Genomic DNA, 23563 nt, shown 5'->3' on the forward strand with positions numbered 1-23563 from the left:
TGCCATGACTGTGGAGACGTTCAGTTTAACTTTTATGACATCATTTTTATTTTTTTTACCTCGGATGTCAGAATCATCTGCAATTTGTTGCATTGTTAACTAGCTAACGTTGGATGTATTGGTTGTTGTATATGTCCTCAGATAGCTGGTAATGGTATATTTTAATATAGCACCAACGGCTGCAAAGCGTAGAACGCTGGTATGCTGACGTGGTGACCCTTCCTTCTTTTATAGTTTCCTTGTAGTAGCACCAGGCTTTTTTTTTTTTTAGTTGTTGGGGAACTATTTAGCTATTTGTTTCACTATTGGGCAATTTTAAACAATTCCTGTGAGTCTATGAAACACATATGTAAGGTGTTTTTTCCAATAAAATTCATTGTTATGTATTTTTAATCAAGTACTTGCACCTCATGGTACCAAAGCACCCCAAAGGCACTAAAACAAGGTTACTGCTTGACCTTACCCCCAGAACCCACCTCACCCCTGCCCACTTTGACAACCTAGGATGGCTTAGAGTAAACAACAGAGTACAGCAACTTGCAATGGGCCTGGTCTACAAGATACACTACACCACTAAGATACCCATGTACCAGTGGAAGCTGCTGACCAAATTTTTAGGTGAAGCACAAATTATTATATTATATTATACATTAAATTATATTTTTAAAACATCCCCCACTGTGTGTCAGTGGTCAGTGGACACAGATGAAAACATATTAACATTAGGTGACAGCGCACCTGACCAGATGAAATCATCTTAGGTGACAGCGCACCTGATCAGATCAAAACATTTTAGGTGACAGCGCACCTGACCAGATCAAAACATATTAGGTGAAGGTGACAAGGAAGCCACAGACTCATACCCCCCCGACACTCGACTAACCGCCTCGGACAGTCCTTCATACCAGTGGCCATCAGGCTCCACAACAGTGGGCAGCAACTGCTGCCAGACATCGACCTAGAACTAATAGGAACCCAATTAAAACTCTTGACTTGACTTGACTTGAGTAGGACAATAACACTACCTTATGCATACTGCACCTTATGTGGATACTGTGATACTGTGAATAATGAATATTTCAGTTAGTTAGATAGTAAATTATAACACTACCTTATGCATACTGCACCTTATGTGACACTGTGAAAATATATTTCAGTTAGTTAGATAGTAAATTATATTGACCTATTTGTTTACACTGCTTGTGTTGTTTTCACTACCTGTACCCCCCCCCCCCCCCTTCCCCCATGCTGCTATGATTCCTGAATTTCCCCAAGGGGATCAATAAAGGAATATCTTATCTTATCTTAAAAGGAAAGATGAAATTCCCTACCTGGGTTCCATCCTATAGAGGCAAATCATTCCTGTGACAAAATGGGATCCAATGTAATAAAACTAAGTCAACCAACAAACTAGATTCCTGTACCGGATCTCCTCTCTGGTAAACAAGAATACCTTGAAGACTAACAGGAGCACTCATTCAAGGGTACTACGACTATGCTTGCACCTCATGGTACCAAAGCACCTCAAAGGCACTAAAAACAAGATTACAAACATCACAAAACAAACTGGTCAGACTACTGCTTGACCTTACTCCTAAAACCCACCTCACCCCTGCCCACTTTGACAACCTAGGATGGCTTAGAGTAGACAAGAGTACAGCAACTTGCAATGGGCCTGGTCTACAAGATACACTACACCACTAAGATACCCATGTGCATGTCGAAATACTTCCCAAAGGTCAGTGAATACCACGACCACAACACCAGAGGGAGTTCCACAAATCATGTTCAACCCAGATAAAATAATTTAAAAAGTAAAAAAAAAAAAAAAAAAAAATGTTTTTTTAATAAAAGAAAAATAGTCATAACTTAGAAATTAGATTGCATAGGTCTATGAATCGATATCGCGATTCTGTTTTGATTAATTGCCCAGCCCTACAGTGTGTACAGTAAGTTAGCTTGGTGATTATCATTGTGATGTAGGCTAAGCTGGCTAGCTACTGTTAGCATACAAGCTTTTACAAACACTGTAGCCTACTTACTTTTTCATCCACAACGTTTTTTCTGATCCAGATGCATAAGTCCACTTCTTCATGTTGCTCAGTTGCTGGTTTATACTTCGGTCCTAATGTTGGCGCAAAGTTTAATTTAGCCTGACTTGACTTGTTATAGCTGTACAGCTTACTAACTACTAAACAACAACTAAACTACTAGCTTGCTCTTTCAAACAGTCAAAACGGGTCCAGCTGCAGGTTCGGAGGTTAGGTTTAGCTCTGGCCAATCTCAAGTTTCTCAAGTTTCTTTATTAGTTGTCATACAGAAGTACAGAATACTTTTATACAAAATGCTTCTTTCTGTTACATTTTGTATAAAAGTATTCTGTACTTCTGTATGACAACTAATAAAGAAACTTGAGAAACTTGAGATTGATTCGAGCTAAACCTAACCCCCGGACCTGCAGCTGGACCGTTTTGACTTTGCAATGCAGCAATCTCTGATTGGATTTGCAAGGCTGCCAATCATATTCAACCTCCGTGTATTGGATGTCAAGGGCTGTCAATCATTGGCAAGAGTTTAACTGCACAGACCGTGCTTAGACCATGCTTAGGCTCAGCTTCTTCCCCCAGGCCATCAGAGTCTTGAACAATGAACATTGAGTACCACAGAACACTGAACTATCCACACATAAGCACACATGAGCACACACACGACACGCACGCTGTGCACGCTCACACACTAGCAGCCACTTAACACTTTAACATGAGCGGGCACACACTCATGCTGCACACACGCACACTTATGGCCAAAAGGAAAGGCCACTTTAAATTAGTATAACAGGAACAGTCTATTGCACTACCAAAGCTACCTAGCATGTCCTATATGCTCTGTAAATAACTATGTACAGATACCGAGTCTGTCACACCATGTTACCTGTTACCTGTTTATTGCACAATGTTTTTTTTTATTGGATTCTATTATATGTTGTACCACTGTATTGCACATCGTTGCGGGCAAGACCACCCGCATTTCATTGTATACTTGTATGCCGTGACAATTAAAACTCTTGACTTGACTTGACTAGACGAAGTTAATAGCCTATTTCGATTGGCTGTTATTTATTATTTATTTAACATTGGGTCAGCCTGTGAAGTGAATCTGCACGAATATTACTGCAGTCATTACTACAGTGCAGGCAGGGAGCGAAATTAAATTTTTTACTCACCGGCCAGTGGCGGGTAGATGGGAAGAGTCTACCCGCCAAGCATATTTCTTACCTGCCAATAGGGGTGGACGGTATGGTCTAAAATTTATATCATGGTATAATTTGAAGCATAGCCGGTAACGGTATATATCACGGTATCATCGTTTTTGATAAAAAAAAATTAATTTAATTTTACAACATTTTTTTTTTTTTTTTATAAAATATATATATTATATAATTAGACTTGTACTTGTATTATCTGCGAGACATCGCCACCACGCAACAAGCTCCACTGTCTGTGTGTACTCTAGTAGCCTCCAGCTACGGCCAGGATTCTCCGGAGCTGCACCTGGACCTATACTCGAGTAGCCTCGAGCAGAGCTACGGCCAGGATTCTCCGGCGCTGCACCTGGACCCTATTGGTGTGCTCAGCAAGCCCTCAGCTCGAATACGCATCGAATCAGTGTTATAAGACATTGATATCAGGAGCTATCTGTAGCTACTGCTAGCCGGATATATAACGTTAATACAACGCCTCAGTGAATTATTTAGTTCAATGGGACATTTCGTTTTGAACGGTGAACTAACTTGCGCTAACGTGAGCTAACAGGTAGCATACACGTCTCTACTAGACTTTGTGGAGCGTTTGTTGATGTCAGGAGCTATCGGTAGCTGGCCGACTAGATACCGTTCGGTTAGACAATGCCTCATCATGTATTAAACTAAAAGTGAATAGTTGACTGGGTCATTTTGTAACGGTAGCTAAGCTAACGTTAGCTCAGGGAGACGCCGCCGTCCTCCCGTGTCGCGTCCCACTAGACTACTAGACCCGTGTTTACATGCGTGCGGTAGGGGTTGGCACGCCCACTGCGCGAAGCCTCCTAAATAACTTTTTCCAGTTCGCACATATCTATTATCTATGACTAATTCTATCTATTTTTAGGGGCAAATGCGAGTGAAATAGTCGCGCTGTGGTTACATGACGTCATTGCTATTTTAGAGCTGCCCTACCGGTTACACGGTATAGTCAAAATCCATACCGTAGAGCAAATTCATACCGTTTATACCATATACCGTTTATACCGTCCACCCCTACCTGCCAAAATTTGTTTGATTAAAAAAATATATATATATATTTTATATAAAACATTTTTTTTAAATAAAATATATATTATATAATCATACTTGTAGTTGTATTATCTGCGAGACATCGCCACCATGCAATAAGTCAAAATGCTTGCTATCTGCAAACAGCTCCACTGTCTGTGTGTATACTTGAGTAGCCTCCAGCTCCAGCAAGGATTCTCCGGCCCTGCAGCTAGACCCTATATTCAGCTAGACCCTACATTCAGCATGCAAGGATTCTCCGGCGATGCAGCTGGACCCTATTTATAACGTTACCGTTCTTTTGTCAAATCACATTCAACATGCCCTCAGCTAGAATACGCATTCAATCAATGTTATAAGACATTGATATCAGGAGCTATCTGTAGCTACTGCTAGCCGGATATATAACGTTAATACAACGCCTCAGTGAATTATTTAGTTCAATGGGACATTTCGTTTTGAACGGTGAACTAACTTGCGCTAACGTGAGCTAACAGGTAGCATACACGTCTCTACTAGACTTTGTGGAGCGTTTGTTGATGTCAGGAGCTATCGGTAGCTGGCCGACTAGATACCGTTCGGTTAGACAATGCCTCATCATGTATTAAACTAAAAGTGAATAGTTGACTGGGTCATTTTGTAACGGTAGCTAAGCTAACGTTAGCTCAGGGAGACGCCGCCGTCCTCCCGTGTCGCGTCCCACTAGACTACTAGACCCGTGTTTACATGCGTGCGGTAGGGGTTGGCACGCCCACTGCGCGAAGCCTCCTAAATAACTTTTTCCAGTTCGCACATATCTATTATCTATGACTAATTCTATCTATTTTTAGGGGCAAATGCGAGTGAAATAGTCGCGCTGTGGTTACATGACGTCATTGCTATTTTAGAGCTGCCCTACCGGTTACACGGTATAGTCAAAATCCATACCGTAGAGCAAATTCATACCGTTTATACCATATACCGTTTATACCGTCCACCCCTACCTGCCAAAATTTGTTTGATTAAAAAAATATATATATATATTTTATATAAAACATTTTTTTTAAATAAAATATATATTATATAATCATACTTGTAGTTGTATTATCTGCGAGACATCGCCACCATGCAATAAGTCAAAATGCTTGCTATCTGCAAACAGCTCCACTGTCTGTGTGTATACTTGAGTAGCCTCCAGCTCCAGCAAGGATTCTCCGGCCCTGCAGCTAGACCCTATATTCAGCTAGACCCTACATTCAGCATGCAAGGATTCTCCGGCGATGCAGCTGGACCCTATTTATAACGTTACCGTTCTTTTGTCAAATCACATTCAACATGCCCTCAGCTAGAATACGCATTCAATCAATGTTATAAGACATTGATATCAGGAGCTATCTGTAGCTACTGCTATCCCGGTAGATAACGTTAAGACAATTTAGTTTACTGGGACAGATGGATCATCTAACGTGAGCTAGCTAAGCTAGCTAACGAGGGAACGGAGGTATTATGCACTCGAGTAGACTATTGCTGGAGCATTTGTTGATATCAGCAGCTATCAGTAGCTAGCCAGCTAGATACCGTTAGACAATGCCTCATCATGTATTAAACTAAAAGTGAATAGTTGACTGGGTCATTGTTTAAACAGTAACGTTAGCTCGTGGAGGTCCGATATAGACTAGAGCAGACGGAAGTAAACAAGCCAAATGGGAGCTTCCGATTGGTCATTTGCTTTTTTTTCTCATGAAACCAGTCACGTCACTCTACTGTGATTGGACCGTTGACTTGAGTGCAATGTGGGACTTGTAGTTTTTTAACGATCTCGCGGCGGAGAAAAAAAAGACGAGCGGCTATAATCTGTACTCGCACAAGAGTATCGTTATGAACTACACGTCTACACGCCACACGGCGGGCAGCCCTCTAAGTGTCATGCGCCAAAGGTAAAAACAGACCGCCCCTGGCGGGCGGCAGGCTTTAGTTTCGGTCCCTGAGTGCAGGCCTGCTCAGAGCTGTCAATTTTGGCCATTTTTGAAGAAAAAAATTCACTGGCATTTTTTTACAGAGGAAAACTTTTCTAATAAAAAAATATAAAATAATAATAATTAAAAAAATAAAATTTGTATATATATATAAAAAAAATGTATATATGTATATTAATAATAATGAATTATGAGTGAATTTGTGTTTCACATGTTGTCATAGAGAAACCTCCACTGCCATGTACATGTCGAAATACTTCCCAAAGGTCAGTGAATACCACAACCACAACACCAGAGGGAGTTCCACAAATAAAAAAAAAAATGTGAATCCCTACCCACCTTCAAAACCGCTCTCAAAGAGCACCTACAGAGGCTGCAATTCGAAACTGGCCCCCGTAAATGTCCAAACCCCCCCCTCCCTATGCTTGCACCCACCCCCTCCCAATGTACAGTCTCCTCCCCCTCGTATGTATATATTTTCTGTTAGGATCTCTGTTTAACAGTACTGTATATTTGCATATTGTGTATGTCACAAATGTAACAGTACTGTATATCTGTATGTCATGTATGTCATAAATGTCATGATATATCTGTATATCTGTATGTTGTATAAATGTCATTATAAATTGAAAATGGGGGACCCTGATGTAAACAAGACGAAAGTCTTTCTCTGGTCTGCATCCCCTTAACAATTGTGTGTATTGAGCCAGCCCGTACTGTATTGTACCCATTCTACAATCTGTTAATAGTTTTTCAATCAATCAATCAAAACCACTTTCTGCCCTTCCAGACTCTAAGCTGTTTTTGGCTGGGCTCCGCCCATATTCGCAATGCACTTTGAGTGACAGTCACCCACCTGCACTGTAGCCTACCTAAGAGATAGTTGATACGCTAGCACAGAGGAAAATCACAAAACGCAGAAACACTACAGTAAAACAACTGACAGTTTGACAGTTGTTGAGTAATGATTTGACAACTTCTGTCCATAATAAATATAACCCCGACAGTGAATCAATGGCCAATTGCTCAGCTTCAACTCCCATATGAAATACACACACACACACACACACACACACACTAACGTTAATACACTATTGACACAAACGGATGAATGAACAGAGGTCCTACTGCTAATTTGCTAATTAACTAATTACGACGTACTGTATGTACTTACTGATTCGATACTTTCTTTCGGTCCCGAAGACTTGGTACAGGCTAGCTCCCTTCTTTAGCAACAGCCAGGAAATCACTGCAGCATTATAAAGTCCTTCGTCTTTGCAAAAATCCAAAAACGAACTTGGCCCATTGCTTGTACGTGGAGCACAATATCATTAGGAAATTAGTGCAAGGACGTATTCGCTGCTTGCCCGTTTGTCATAACTTCAATGTTACACTAACTTCCTCGAATTGTTGATTGTGGGCGGTGGCTACAACCACAGAAGGAGCTGAGGTTATGCAGATCAGATCTTACACGTCACAGATCGGCGTAAATTCAGAATGGCTTGGTTTAGTGGGGGAGGATCTTGTCTCAGCTGAACTGGAGGAATGCGACTGAATGAGAATTTAACATCTAGTCAGTGTTGGTACAACCCCACATTGCTAGAAAACAATGCAAACCACTGGAAAGGCCATTTATAAGATAGTTCCCCTTTAAAAAAATCGATTGACACAACCATATAAGTATAACACAGATATGCAATGTTAACGTTAGTATAATCAGTGAGATGTCATTGACTGTGAAAATACCATTAACGTTATACAATTAAATGTATACCCGCCTACTGCTTTATACATCTGCCTAACACTGTAATCATATCATCAAAATACCTACCTCAAGGCTCAAACTATAGTCTACCCATATAACTCCATGATAGCATGTACAATAGTGCTGTATACCGTACACACTTATTATATGTATATTTACAGCATATATCCATATCTGAATATACCTCAATGACACTATGTAACAACCCATCATCTACACACACTGCACACACATCCACACTCACTTTAGACACCTTAACACACTTTATATTTATCTATTATTAAAGAGATTTGCACCACATGCATACCTCATTTGCACCCTACCCCAAGTTTTGTACCTCTGCATTCTACCTCACTGTTACTCATTTTACTCTGTATTTTATATTGTATATAAATATGTATATTGACTTTACCTACTTTTTACTTACTTTATTTTTACTGTATGTAGCACACTCTCAGGGGCTCATACAGAAACAAGCATTTCATTATAAAGTATTCTGTATTTTGTTCTGACAAATAATAAACAAACTTGAACTTGAAACTACCTGCATATAATCCTTTCTATATACACCGGCATATAACCTATATATAACTCTGTATGGTAGCAACAGATTGCAGAATGGGTACAATACAGTACGGCGCAATACACACAATTGTTAAGGGGATGCAGACCAGAGAAAGACGTACTTGTTTACATCAGGGTCCCCCATCTTCAATTCATAGACATTTATGACATACTCAACATACATGACATTTAATGTATACCCAGTTCAATTACCTGTACATTGTATATTACTATTGCACTTTACTGTTACACTTGGTTGGATGCCAAATTATTTGTTGTTGTAGCCTACTGTACTTGTGCTGTATAATGACAATACATTTTAATCTAATCTAACGTTAGGTCTTTTAGACTCACGTCAGACGACGGCAGCGTTGTCAGAGACACGACAATACTTTGCAAAACAGCGTATTCTTGCAACAGGTTCTTGCATGGAATCTTCCAGCTACGTGTTTTAGGTTTTTTTTTGTTTACATTTTTGTTATGAGTCGTTGTTACTTGCTCGACTTGGAGCAAACACATACTTGAGAACTACAAGTCCCATATATCAAAGTAGAGACACAGACATGATTTCGGAAGTAAAAGTTGGAGCGACTCAAAGTTATTGTGTTTTGCGAGGAGGGCTTCTTCTACGTTAAATACTGTGTATTGTGTCTGTGTGTGTCGTGTCGTGCCACGACGAGGTGCCTCTGAATAAACAAACCTGTCGGAGTTGTTGTCAGTATAGAGTTGGAAGAAGCGAAGTTACTGGCTAGTTAACCTGAGCTAACTTAAAGCTAACGGCGCTAGCTGAGATAGCTGGAGTTGTTGTTCAGCAGCACTGTTGTCGGGACTCGGGAGGGACTCTGGAAGAAGTGTCCACTCAGCTGCTGGAGCTGCTCTGACAGAGACACACACTGTTAACCTCGCTACCAGATCGGGACACATTTGTATATTTCACATGAAACCGCGTCGGCTAGCTTACTTCACATATCCAATGACTATTACACTCTGGAGCTTGTAGACACTCACCTGACGTGTATGTGCCAATGATATAAGAGCTAACCCCGACGTTAGCCGTCAAAAGAAGGACTATGAAGTTGTTCGCTCAGAAGAAGTAAGTAGTGAATGCCTGCTGATTTGAGCTATGTGGCAGGACCCCAGGGGAAGAGGGTGGTGGTGTAGCAGGACAGGGGAGGAGGGTGGTGTTGTAGCAGACCAGGGGAAGAGGGTGGTGTTGTAGCAGACCAGGGGAAGAGGGTGGTGGTGTAGCAGGACAGGGGAGGAGGGTGGTGTTGTAGCAGACCAGGGGAAGAGGGTGGTGGTGTAGCAGGACAGGGGAGGAGGGTGGTGTTGTAGCAGGACAGGGGAGGAGGGTGGTGTAGCAGGACCAGGGGAGGAGGGTGGTGTTGTAGCAGACCAGGGGAGGAGGGTGGTGTTGTAGCAGACCAGGGGAGGAGGGTGGTGTTGTAGCAGACCAGGGGAGGAGGGTGGTGTTGTAGCAGACCAGGGGAGGAGGGTGGTGTTGTAGCAGGACAGGGGAGGAGGAGGGTGGTGTTGTAGCAGACCAGGGGGGGAGGGTGGTGTTGTAGCAGACCAGGGGAGGAGGGTGGTGTTGTAGCAGACCAGGGGAGGAGGGTGGTGTTGTAGCAGACCAGGGGAGGAGGGTGGTGTTGTAGCAGACCAGGGGAGGAGGAGGGTGGTGTTGTAGCAGACCAGGGGAAGAGGAGGGTGGTGTAGCAGGACAGGGGAGGAGGGTGGTGTTGTAGCAGACCAGGGGAGGAGGAGGGTGGTGTAGCAGACCAGGGGAGGAGGGTGGTGTTGTAGCAGACCAGGGGAGGAGGGTGGTGTTGTAGCAGACCAGGGGAGGAGGAGGGTGGTGTAGCAGACCAGGGGAGGAGGGTGGTGTTGTAGCAGGACAGGGGAGGAGGGTGGTGTTGTAGCAGACCAGGGGAGGAGGGTGGTGTTGTAGCAGGACAGGGGAGGAGGAGGGTGGTGTAGCAGACCAGGGGAGGAGGGTGGTGTTGTAGCAGACCAGAGGAGGAGGGTGGTGTTGTAGCAGACCAGGGGAGGAGGGTGGTGGTGTAGCAGACCAGGGGAGGAGGGTGGTGTTGTAGCAGACCAGGGGAGGAGGGTGGTGTTGTAGCAGACCAGGGGAGGAGGAGGGTGGTGTTGTAGCAGACCAGGGGAGGAGGGTGGTGTTGTAGCAGACCAGGGGAGGAGGAGGGTGGTGTTGTAGCAGACCAGGGGAGGAGGGTGGTGTTGTAGCAGACCAGGGGAGGAGGAGGGTGGTGTTGTAGCAGGACCAGGGGAGGAGGAGGGTGGTGTTGTAGCAGGACCAGGGGAGGAGGAGGGTGGTGTAGCAGACCAGGGGAGGAGGGTGGTGTTGTAGCAGACCAGGGGAGGAGGGTGGTGTTGTAGCAGACCAGGGGAGGAGGAGGGTGTTGTAGCAGACCAGGGGAGGAGGAGGGTGTTGTAGCAGGACCAGGGGAGGAGGGTGGTGTTGTAGCAGACCAGGGGAGGAGGGTGGTGTTGTAGCAGACCAGGGGAGGAGGGTGGTGTTGTAGCAGACCAGGGGAGGAGGGTGGTGTTGTAGCAGACCAGGGGAGGAGGAGGGTGGTGTTGTAGCAGACCAGGGGAGGAGGGTGGTGTTGTAGCAGACCAGGGGAGGAGGGTGGTGTTGTAGCAGACCAGGGGAGGAGGAGGGTGGTGTTGTAGCAGACCAGGGGAGGAGGGTGGTGTTGTAGCAGACCAGGGGAGGAGGGTGGTGTTGTAGCAGACCAGGGGAGGAGGAGGGTGGTGTTGTAGCAGGACAGGGGAGGAGGGTGGTGTTGTAGCAGACCAGGGGAGGAGGGTGGTGTTGTAGCAGACCAGGGGAGGAGGGTGGTGTTGTAGCAGGACAGGGGAGGAGGGTGGTGTTGTAGCAGGACCAGGGGAGGAGGAGGGTGGTGTAGCAGACCAGGGGAGGAGGGTGGTGTTGTAGCAGACCAGGGGAGGAGGGTGGTGTTGTAGCAGACCAGGGGAGGAGGAGGGTGTTGTAGCAGGACAGGGGAGGAGGGTGGTGTTGTAGCAGGACAGGGGAGGAGGGTGGTGTTGTAGCAGGACAGGGGAGGAGGAGGGTGGTGTTGTAGCAGGACAGGGGAGGAGGAGGGTGGTGTAGCAGACCAGGGGAGGAGGAGGGTGGTGTTGTAGCAGGACAGGGGAGGAGGAGGGTGGTGTAGCAGACCAGGGGAGGAGGAGGGTGGTGTTGTAGCAGGACAGGGGAGGAGGAGGGTGGTGTAGCAGACCAGGGGAGGAGGGTGGTGTTGTAGCAGACCAGGGGGGGAGGGTGGTGTTGTAGCAGACCAGGGGAGGAGGGTGGTGTTGTAGCAGACCAGGGGAGGAGGGTGGTGTTGTAGCAGGACAGGGGAGGAGGGTGGTGTTGTAGCAGACCAGGGGAGGAGGGTGGTGTTGTAGCAGACCAGGGGAGGAGGGTGGTGTTGTAGCAGGACCAGGGGAAGAGGAGGGTGGTGTTGTAGCAGACCAGGGGAGGAGGGTGGTGGTGTAGCAGACCAGGGGAAGAGGAGGGTGGTGTTGTAGCAGGACAGGGGAGGAGGAGGGTGGTGTTGTAGCAGGACAGGGGAGGAGGGTGGTGGTGTTGTAGCAGACCAGGGGGGGAGGGTGGTGTTGTAGCAGACCAGAGGAGGAGGGTGGTGTTGTAGCAGGACAGGGGAGGAGGGTGGTGTTGTAGCAGACCAGGGGAGGAGGGTGGTGTTGTAGCAGACCAGGGGAGGAGGGTGGTGTTGTAGCAGACCAGGGGAGGAGGGTGGTGTTGTAGCAGACCAGGGGAGGAGGGTGGTGTTGTAGCAGACCAGGGGAGGAGGAGGGGTGGTGTTGTAGCAGACCAGGGGAGGAGGAGGGTGGTGTTGTAGCAGACCAGGGGAGGAGGAGGGTGGTGTTGTAGCAGACCAGGGGAGGAGGGTGGTGTTGTAGCAGACCAGGGGAGGAGGAGGGTGGTGTTGTAGCAGACCAGGGGAGGAGGGTGGTGTTGTAGCAGACCAGGGGAGGAGGGTGGTGTTGTAGCAGACCAGAGGAGGAGGGTGGTGTTGTAGCAGACCAGGGGAGGAGGGTGGTGTAGCAGACCAGGGGAGGAGGAGGGTGGTGTTGTAGCAGGACCAGGGGAGGAGGAGGGTGGTGTTGTAGCAGGACAGGGGAGGAGGGTGGTGTTGTAGCAGACCAGGGGAGGAGGAGGGTGGTGTTGTAGCAGACCAGGGGAGGAGGGTGGTGTTGTAGCAGACCAGGGGAAGAGGGTGGTGTTGTAGCAGGACAGGGGAGGAGGAGGGTGGTGTTGTAGCAGGACAGGGGAGGAGGGTGGTGTTGTAGCAGGACAGGGGAAGAGGGTGGTGTTGTAGCAGACCAGGGGAGGAGGGTGGTGTTGTAGCAGACCAGGGGAGGAGGAGGGTGGTGTTGTAGCAGACCAGGGGAGGAGGGTGGTGTTGTAGCAGGACAGGGGAGGAGGAGGGTGGTGTTGTAGCAGACCAGGGGAAGAGGGTGGTGTTGTAGCAGACCAGGGGAGGAGGGTGGTGTTGTAGCAGACCAGGGGAGGAGGAGGGTGGTGTTGTAGCAGACCAGGGGAAGAGGGTGGTGTTGTAGCAGACCAGGGGAGGAGGGTGGTGTTGTAGCAGACCAGGGGAAGAGGGTGGTGTTGTAGCAGACCAGGGGAGGAGGGTGGTGTTGTAGCAGACCAGGGGAGGAGGAGGGTGGTGTTGTAGCAGACCAGGGGAAGAGGGTGGTGTTGTAGCAGACCAGGGGAGGAGGGTGGTGTTGTAGCAGACCAGGGGAGGAGGAGGGTGGTGTTGTAGCAGACCAGGGGAGGAGGGTGGTGTTGTAGCAGACCAGGGGAGGAGGAGGGTGGTGTTGTAGCAGACCAGGGGAGGAGGAGGGTGGTGTTGTAGCAGACCAGGGGAGGAGGGTGGTGTTGTAGCAGACCAGGGGAGGAGGGTGGTGTTGTAGCAGGACAGGGGAGGAGGGTGGTGTTGTAGCAGACCAGGGGAGGAGGGTGGTGTTGTAGCAGACCAGGGGAGGAGGGTGGTGTTGTAGCAGACCAGGGGAGGAGGAGGGTGGTGTTGTAGCAGGACAGGGGAGGAGGGTGGTGTTGTAGCAGACCAGGGGAGGAGGAGGGTGGTGTAGCAGACCAGGGGAGGAGGAGGGTGGTGTTGTAGCAGGACAGGGGAGGAGGAGGGTGTTGTAGCAGACCAGGGGAGGAGGAGGGTGGTGTTGTAGCAGACCAGGGGAGGAGGAGGGTGGTGTTGTAGCAGGACCAGGGGAGGAGGAGGGTGGTGTTGTAGCAGGACCAGGGGAGGAGGAGGGTGGTGTTGTAGCAGGACAGGGGAGGAGGGTGGTGTTGTAGCAGACCAGGGGAGGAGGAGGGTGTTGTAGCAGACCAGGGGAGGAGGGTGGTGTTGTAGCAGACCAGAGGAGGAGGGTGGTGTTGTAGCAGACCAGGGGAGGAGGGTGGTGTTGTAGCAGACCAGGGGAGGAGGAGGGTGGTGTTGTAGCAGGACAGGGGAGGAGGGTGGTGTTGTAGCAGACCAGGGGAGGAGGAGGGTGGTGTTGTAGCAGACCAGGGGAGGAGGGTGGTGTTGTAGCAGGACCAGGGGAGGAGGGTGGTGTTGTAGCAGGACAGGGGAGGAGGGTGGTGTTGTAGCAGACCAGGGGAGGAGGGTGGTGTTGTAGCAGACCAGGGGAGGAGGGTGGTGTTGTAGCAGACCAGGGGAGGAGGGTGGTGTTGTAGCAGACCAGGGGAGGAGGAGGGTGGTGTTGTAGCAGGACAGGGGAGGAGGGTGGTGTTGTAGCAGACCAGGGGAGGAGGAGGGTGTTGTAGCAGACCAGGGGAGGAGGAGGGTGGTGTTGTAGCAGACCAGGGGAGGAGGGTGGTGTTGTAGCAGACCAGGGGAAGAGGGTGGTGTTGTAGCAGACCAGGGGAGGAGGGTGGTGTTGTAGCAGACCAGGGGAGGAGGAGGGTGGTGTTGTAGCAGACCAGGGGAGGAGGGTGGTGTAGCAGACCAGGGGAAGAGGAGGGTGGTGTTGTAGCAGACCAGGGGAGGAGGAGGGTGGTGTTGTAGCAGACCAGGGGAGGAGGAGGGTGGTGTTGTAGCAGACCAGGGGAGGAGGAGGGTGGTGTTGTAGCAGACCAGAGGAGGAGGGGTGGTGTTGTGGCACAAGAGCATGATTGTTTCCTTCGTCAGTCGCTCAGACTGGAATTGAGAGCCAAGACATTGCAGATAGCCCATGTCTTGCAGGTAGGTAACGTTAACGTCTCTGCTATATATAGCCTTCTGGTCATTTGTTGTCTTCTAAACGATGTGTTTACATGTTATTTGCATTACCGTTCACTGCTGAATGTCTTATTGACAACTGTTTAGCCATGTTAAATATAGTACCTCAGCTTTACCTTACGTTACCTTGTACATCTCAGCTTTTTTTCTTTTTTACTGATGAGCTGTAACCGTAAATTACCTAATTTGGTGTGTGTGTGTTCTGACGTGTTACGGAATGTAGGCTACGATGAAGTCTACACATTCATGGCACGACGTCTCTTCATGAACCAGAGGGTCGAAAGATGTCAAAGAGGCTCCTAATATTGAACAATCTCTCAGCATTTTTCATTTTTAGTCACATTATGTGTGTGTGTGTGTGTGTTACTTTCAGTAGGCTGACCCTGAACACTAACAGTGGACTCATTGATTACAGCAGTGGCTGAGAAGTTGCAGTCCGGTTGTAGGAAGGAGGATATAGGCGTGGTTTGGAAAGTAAACATCACTCAGCCTGACTCATGGTCGCAAAGGTACCGACTCACTCTCTCCTGAATCTGCTTTGGTGTGTAGAATTCAGTCATGATGCAACAAGTGTCATGAAATAACAATGGGGTACTGCATGGTTACCAGGATGGGGACGACAGTCACAACACATAGGCTAGGTTCACACTGAAAGTGTGAACGTGTGTCTGATTTCTTTGCTCATATGTGACTTTGATCTGGGGGGTTTTCATAACAGTGATGTGAACAGCACACATCACATGGAATCTGAGCTTTTCAATTCTGATTTGGGCCACTTTCATATGTGGTCCTAAATCAGATTACAGGTCAGATCTTTTACAATGCGACCTCAGTCTGAACAGTCGTACGACTTTCATGCAACTTTTACGTCACTCTAGATTGCCATTTGTCACAAATTTCTTAGCAATGAATCAGAATTGAGCACTAAGGCTTAGATAATGTGCCTTTCCTGGAATGGAATGGAAAAATCTGTTGATTGTAACTGTGTAGTGTAGCCATAATATCACACAAATACCATGCATCATGAAATTCATACCAGGATCATGTCAGTTCAAGTCAAGTGTATTAGAAACCACTCAAGCCGGAGGGTTAATTGAACCCTTGCACTGAAGAACCATGTAAGTCCGTTTTGAAATTTCGTGGACAGCCCATGTATTTGCTAAATCACTTGGTGTGAATGTGATATATCACAAGAAACTACTCAACCTCTACTGTCTTTAACTATGAGTGAACACAACACTCTAACTCACCATCTTTAGATAATAAATGACTCAACCTCTTACTGTCTAACTATGACGCGTGAACATAATACTCTAACTCACCATCTTTAAATGATAAAGTTTGATAACATTGTGTCTCTGAAAAGTTAAAGTGAACTTGTATGATTCAGCATGGTTAGTTTGATGTATAATAGGTCTCTAGGTCACTGGATGCAGGTGTGTCCCTCAGCCTAATTAGGTGATCATCTGAGACGATCCGGTTTATTGTTATTTGAAGTGTTCAGGTGGACCACGCCCAGTACAGAGAACAGCCAATGTCTTGACATTGTGATACTCTGTACTATTTTCGTGTCTGGCCATTCCAACACAGCCCATCCCTTACAGGGTTATTTAGATACATTCTTGAGGTGTAAAAAATACAAAAACACTTTTTTCTTTCTCTAGTGCCATCACGCTGACACACAAATGAAAAACAAAACAACATAAATACAAATAAGTGATACAGATAAAACAAACTAAATAAAACTAAATAATTACCAGAGAGCTTTATACAATCTTCCATGGATATAGTTGGATATTGTAAACATGTGGTTATCAAATAGACATTTAATTATGTTGGTGGTTCTTGGGACTACATGCCTACATTAGATTAGATTCAAATGTATTGTCATCATACAGCACAAGTACAGTACAACGAAAATAAGTTATGCATCCAACCAGAGTGCAAATGTAGCAGTAAAGTGCAACAGCAATATACAATGTACAGGATATTAACACTTTCCAGGCCAACCCGAGATATCTCGGGTTAACTCGCCATGCGCTGGGCGCCAAGACCCGAAATATCTCGGGTTTTAATCGATATTTCTTTTATTAGCTATATCCATTCATTTTTCATCCATCCAGCCTAATGGGTCTGAACTCGCAAAGGGCAAATACCGCCGCCTAACATCTCCTGTATGGTATTGCACATCATTGGAATCCCTCTGGCTGGGGCTGTGCATCGATCTAAGAAGTCCGGTCCAGGTTTTACTTCTCGGGCATGCAGTATCGTTATAACAGATGGACTGGGGACACTCGGAGCAGCGTGGATTATGTGTTTTGGACATATAACGTTGGATCAATAAACGCGATCAATATTTGGAATGGCGATCAGTAATTGGATTAATCTTTTTGCACTACATCAGATATGAGGTAAGGACTTTATGTTACAAATCTTGGGTTAATCCGATGTTTCTTTCACCGCCATCGGAGCGTGTGTGTGTGTGTGTGAGGTTCGCGCTGACCAAAGTACGGAGAAGCGATCTTTCAGACCCTGCTTCTGTTCGCGCATGATGACACATATAATATCGATAATCTAGCGTTTATTTGAAAACGATTCATAAATCAACCGACAAATGGCATGATTTCTAAGGAAATACATGTAAGCTCGATTTGCTGGAGTTTATTGAGATGAGACTGAATGCTCTAGAAATATATGCATATTTATCACGGTATAAAACGGAAATGTATGTATGAAAAAATGATCTGTTTCGTGCATGTTGACTGCAAGCAACTAACTGACGATCAACGTGTTATTTAGATCTATTGCTATTATATTTAATATATTTTAAGCACTCGCAAGTAAGTCCTATCCTACATTGGATAAAGCACTGGCGCTGAAGGGCCATCAGCGCCCTCTGCTGTTGGCCCCCAATGAGTTAAACTGGGTACAAAATATACAAATTAGTACTACTGTGTGTAGTGCTAATCAGATGTATGTACTCAGTTGTAATATTAATATTTACAGTGATACAGGTGTAAAGACAGTATGGTAGTTATTAAAGGAGCTCCCGTCTTATACGGAGCTACTGAGAAATTTTATCTCGTAGATCTACAGATATATAAAAGGACTAGGCCTATGTGCAGGTAAATACAGACCGGTGTGGATAGGTATATTATGTGGTGAGAATACATATATATATATATATATATATATATATATATATATATATATATATATATATATATTAGGGCTGTCAGTTTATCGCGTTAATTAGATTAATTAATTACACAGCAAATTATCGCGTTATGAAAATTGACGCAAAATTAATTACAGCCGACCTATATTTACTTTAGACAAGTGGCAAATCGGTGCGCTTTTATTTTGAAATCCACGCTTGAGTTGGGCGTATTAAACTTGGCCCATTGAATGACCCGTAGCCTACTTGATCGTCACTTCACACATGCGTCGTCTATCAAACAAAACAAACACACAAAGGAATTAGCTCAGCTGGAACAAGATGTCAGCATCACCCGAGGCGATACTCCTGGGACCTATGAACGGCAAGTTCAATTTCAAAAAGAATATAGATGGGACAGTAAACAAGACCATTGTAATATGTAGCTTATGTCAAAAAGAATTTGCGTATCACCGAAGCTGCTCTAGTCTAACGTATCACATGAACGCTAAACATGTCCAGGCAAGTTGTTCGAGCAGCTCCAGTGTAGCTAACGTTAGCTCCAGAGCAACTCGCACGCTTCGTCAAACCACTCTTGGAGAATTACCGTTAGGCAAACGGTTGAGTAAATCCACCACAGACAAACTAACCAACAGCGTCGCGAAGTGGATAGCAAAATATTGTAGGCCAATAGCTATAGTGGAAGATAAGGGTTTAGCGGAGTCATTTCGAATAGCGTCGTCTGACCCAAATTACAAGCTACCCTCGAGAGCTACAGTGATGAAAAGGATCCACAACATGTATGACACAGAGAGGGAGGCGAGGGAAGAAGTGTTGGCACGGGCTGGCCCAATGGCCCTAACGGGTGATCACTGGACGTCGGTGGGCAATCATAATTATTTGGGTGTCACAGTGCACTTGATCGATACTGAGTGGAAACTGCAATCATTTGCATTAACGGTGACCAAAACTGTGGGCCGCCATTTCGCCGATGCGTGTGCTGAACAGTTCAACACCGTAATAGAGGAGTGGAATATAAAAGATAAAGTCACATCTATTGGGACTGATTCCGCCCGTAATATGATAGCAGCAGCGCGCTATATGCCGTTCCAGCACATGCCATGTGCTGCACACGTGCTGCAAAGAACCATCACAGTCTCCCTTGAGGACAGAAGCCTTGACACCACCCTGGCAAAGTGCCGCAAGATTGTAGGCCACTTCAAGCACAGCCCTGCCAGTACAGAAGAACTGCAGCAGCAGCAGACTGCCCTCGGACAAGCAAAAGAGCCCATGATACAAGATGTATCCACAAGGTGAGACTGTTTAACTACCTGTTGTATGCTAGGGTAAATTTAGTGTGTGTGTGTGTTTATTTCTTTGTATTCTGTACAATTGCATCATGCTGCATTAACAACCCCCAGTGGGACTAATAGTTATTTTATTGAATTGGAAGGTGGAATTCGACACTGGCCATGATCTTACGGTACCTGAGGAACCAGGAGGCTGTGACTGCCACTTTGGCCCAACAGAACCACAAGCTGTCCATGCTGACCCCCACAGAGTGTGACAAACTGAAGAAGCTGGAGCTTGTACTTGAGCCCTGCAGGTAAGTGTCTCTCCCTCTCTCTCTCCCCCCATACACCCCCCTCCTCTCTCTCTCTCCCCCATACACACACCTCACACCCCACTCTCTCTCTCCCATACACACACCTCACCCCCCAATCTCCCCCATACACACACCTATCTCTCTCCCATACACACACCTCACCCCCCCCTCTCTCCCCCATACACACACCTATCTCTCCCATACACACACCTCACCCCCCCTCTCTCCCCCATACACACACCTATCTCTCTCCCATACACACACCTCACCCCCCCCCTCTCTCCCCCATACACACACCTATCTCTCCCATACACACACCTCACCCCCCCCTCTCTCCCCCATACACACACATATCTCTCTCCCATACACACACCTCACCCCCCCCCTCTCTCCCCCATACACACACCTCACCCCTCTCTCTCCCATACACACACCTCACCCCCCCCCCTCTCTCCCCCATACACACACCTATCTCTCTCCCATACACACACCTCACCCCCCCTCTCTCCCCCATACACACACCTATCTCCCTCTCATACACACACCTTCACCTCTTTCTCTCTCGCTCTCTTGTTTCACTGCAGGTATGTGACTGAGCTCCTTGGAGGGGAAACCTACGTCTCATGCTCTGTGGTGCTCCCCGCACTCTGCCACCTAAACCGCATCATGGACCTCAACGAGGAGGATCCGGGCTACATGGTAAAGTTCAAGGCCAGCTTCACGAAGGACCTGGACGCACGCAAAGCGACCCTCAACAACAGATGGCTGAAGCTGGCTACAGCCCTCGACCCGCGATTCAAGGACTTGAAGAGCGTACCAAAGGACGAGAGGGATGAGGTGTGTGTGTGAATGAGAAGACCAGTGTTAAGTCCTTAGGCTGTCATGAAAAGTCCTATGCAACTAATTAATTGTCCCTCTTATTAGGTGTGGACCTGGCTTAAAGAGATGCTGCCAGGACCAGAAGCAGACAAAGCTGCTCCACAAGCCACAGAGGACGAGCCACCAGCGAAGAGGACCCTCCTCCTGCTGTCTTCAGACTCTGATTCAGATGAAGTCAGGGTACTGTCAGGACAATTAGACCTCTACAAAGCTGAGCCCAGCATCGGAATGAATGACTGTCCACTGGAGTGGTGGGCAGCTCACGCAAAAGCCTATGGACAGCTGTCTCCTCTTGCTCGCAAATATCTGGCTACTCCTGCTACCTCTGTGCCATGTGAGAGGCTATTTTCACTTGCAGGTCACATAGTCCAAAAGAAGAGGGCAGCCTTACTCTCAGACAATGTAAACAAGCTTGTTTGTCTTAGCAATTGGCTCAAGGAATAGATTTGTCATGCATACAGTAGACCCTGCACTAGACCCTGCACTAGACCCTGCAGTCATGCCCCAGACCCTGTAGTAGACCCTGTAGTCATGCCCCCAGAAACTGTAGTAGACCCTGTAGTCATGCCCCCAGACACTGTAGTAGACCCTGTAGTCATGCCCCCAGACACTGTAGTAGACCCTGTAGTCATGCCCCCAGACACTGTAGTAGACCATGCCCCCAGACACTGTACTAGACCCTGTAGTCATGCCCCCAGACACTGTACTAGACCCTGTAGTCATGCCCCCAGACCCTGTAGTCATGCCCCCAGACACTGTAGTAGACCATGCCCCCAGACACTGTACTAGACCCTGTAGTCATGCCCCCAGACACTGTAGTAGACCCTGTAGTCATGCCCCCAGACACTGTAGTAGACCATGCCCCCAGACACTGTACTAGACCCTGTAGTCATGCCCCCAGACCCTGTAGTCATGCCCCCAGACACTGTAGTAGACCATGCCCCCAGACACTGTACTAGACCCTGTAGTCATGCCCCCAGACACTGTAGTAGACACTGTAGTCATGCCCCCAGACACTGTAGTAGACCCTGTAGTCATGCCCCCAGACACTGTACTAGACCCTGTAGTCATGCCCCCAGACACTGTAGTAGACACTGTACTAGACCCTGTAGTCATGCCCCCAGACACTGTAGTAGACACTGTACTAGACCCTGTAGTCATGCCCCCAGACACTGTAGTAGACACTGTACTAGACCCTGTAGTCATGCCCCCAGACACTGTAGTAGACACTGTACTAGACCCTGTAGTCATGCCCCTAGACCCTGTAGTCATGCCCCCAGACACTGTACTAGACCCTGTAGTCATGCCCCCAGACACTGTACTAGACCCTGTAGTCATGCCCCCAGACACTGTAGTAGACCCTGTAGTCATGCCCCCAGACACTGTAGTAGACACTGTACTAGACCCTGTAGTCAGTATATTAATATTTGAATAGTCATATTTGGCACTATATCGTCGAGTTGGACGTAGTCTATTAAGCTAATAATAGTCTGTTAATATATAGTGCTTCGTGCGGTGAGAATACTACCGTAGTCAGTACCCCATCGTTTCGGGCAGAGAACTGGCTGCTTATCCAGGGTGGTTGACCCCACGTGAAGCTGCACCCGAGGAGCCCCAGAGCCGACGAGCGAGTGGACCTGTATACCGGATTATTCTGCCGACGACAGCCCGCCTTCCCAGGCACGGATTATGCTTTGTATACTTTGATTATTCCATGGATAAAGACCCCCGACACTGCCGTGTGTTGGAACCCCCCCCCCCCTGGAGAGGACGCAAGGTGAGGAGACGCTCTGCAAGACGAGGTCGCTTCACGTCTCTCCTCCGTGGACCGGATGACGCCGGCCCACAAAGAGTCCACCTGCTTTCATCTGTGGTCCAAGGATCGCCGGCGCATTGAACGGCACTACAGTGGGTTCACCTGGGATACCCTTGGCCGGATGAGGCAGCCGGATTCTACCCCCCCCCCCCCCTCCTACTCCTGTCGGCTTACAAGCGACCGGATTAACCCCCCCCTAGTGTGTCCAGTATATAATCATTAAAGTATCATTGCTGTTATTCCCTAAACTATTCCAGGTCGTACTGTACTAGACCCTGTAGTCATGCCCCCAGAAACTGTAGTAGACCCTGTAGTCATGCCCCCAGACACTGTACTAGACCCTGTAGTCATGCCCCCAGACACTGTAGTAGACCCTGTAGTCATGCCCCCAGAAACTGTAGTAGACCCTGTAGTCATGCCCCCAGACACTGTAGTAGACCCTGTAGTCATGCCCCCAGACACTGTAGTAGACACTGTACTAGACCCTGTAGTCATGCCCCCAGACACTGTAGTAGACACTGTACTAGACCCTGTAGTCATGCCCCCAGACACTGTAGTAGACACTGTACTAGACCCTGTAGTCATGCCCCCAGACACTAGCTTGCTGTGGGCTGTTTTGATTTTTGAGGATACTGTAGCTTAGTGTAAACTGTTATTGGCTGTATCAGCAACAAATGTTACCTTATTGAGAGGTATGTTTTCATTCATTTTATTTTATTCAATTTAATAAAATTGATTTCTAAAGCATTCTTCACTTGCAGGTCACATAGTCCAAAAGAAGAGGGCAGCCTTACACACAGACAATGTAAACAAGCTGAAGCTTGTTTGTCTTAGCAATTGGCTCAAGGAATAGATGTCATGCATACAGTAGACCCTGTAGTAAACCCTGCACTAGACCCTGATTTTTGAGGATACTGTAGCTTAGTGTAAACTGTTATTGGCTGTATCGGCAACAAATGTTACCTTATTGAGAGGTATGTTTTCATTCATTTTATTTATTTATTTATTCAATTTAATAGAATTGATTTCTAAAGCATTCTTCACTTGCAGGTCACATAGTCCAAAAGAAGAGGGCAGCCTTACACTCAGACAATGTAAACAAGCTGAGGAATAGATGTCATGCATACAGTAGACCCTGTAGTAGACCCTGCACTAGATCCTGCAGTAGACCCTGCAGTAGACCCTGATTTGAGGATACTGTAGCTTAGTGTAAACTGTT

At 47.1% G+C, this 23563-nt stretch overlaps 1 protein-coding gene across 6 annotated transcripts in view; it reads left to right on the forward strand.

Annotated features, from left to right (window-relative positions):
- The first annotated feature begins 9155 nt into the window (after nt 1-9155).
- The window catches only part of tmco3 (transmembrane and coiled-coil domains 3), a 77786-nt gene continuing 63378 nt past the window's right edge, over nt 9156-23563 (forward strand). For 2 of the 6 annotated variants that reach the window (XM_084308953.1, XM_084308958.1), the window contains exons 1-2: nt 9156-9686; nt 15260-15395. The gene's annotated coding sequence lies outside the window, so the exon portion shown is untranslated. The remainder of the gene's footprint in view (nt 9687-15259; nt 15396-23563) is intronic. The other 4 variants (XM_084308955.1, XM_084308954.1, XM_084308956.1 and 1 more) reach the window with 4 other exon arrangements.

Source organism: Notolepis coatsorum (genome assembly GCF_963971535.1).
Source record: "Notolepis coatsorum genome assembly, chromosome: 2".
Lineage (NCBI taxonomy): Eukaryota > Metazoa > Chordata > Actinopteri > Aulopiformes > Paralepididae > Notolepis > Notolepis coatsorum.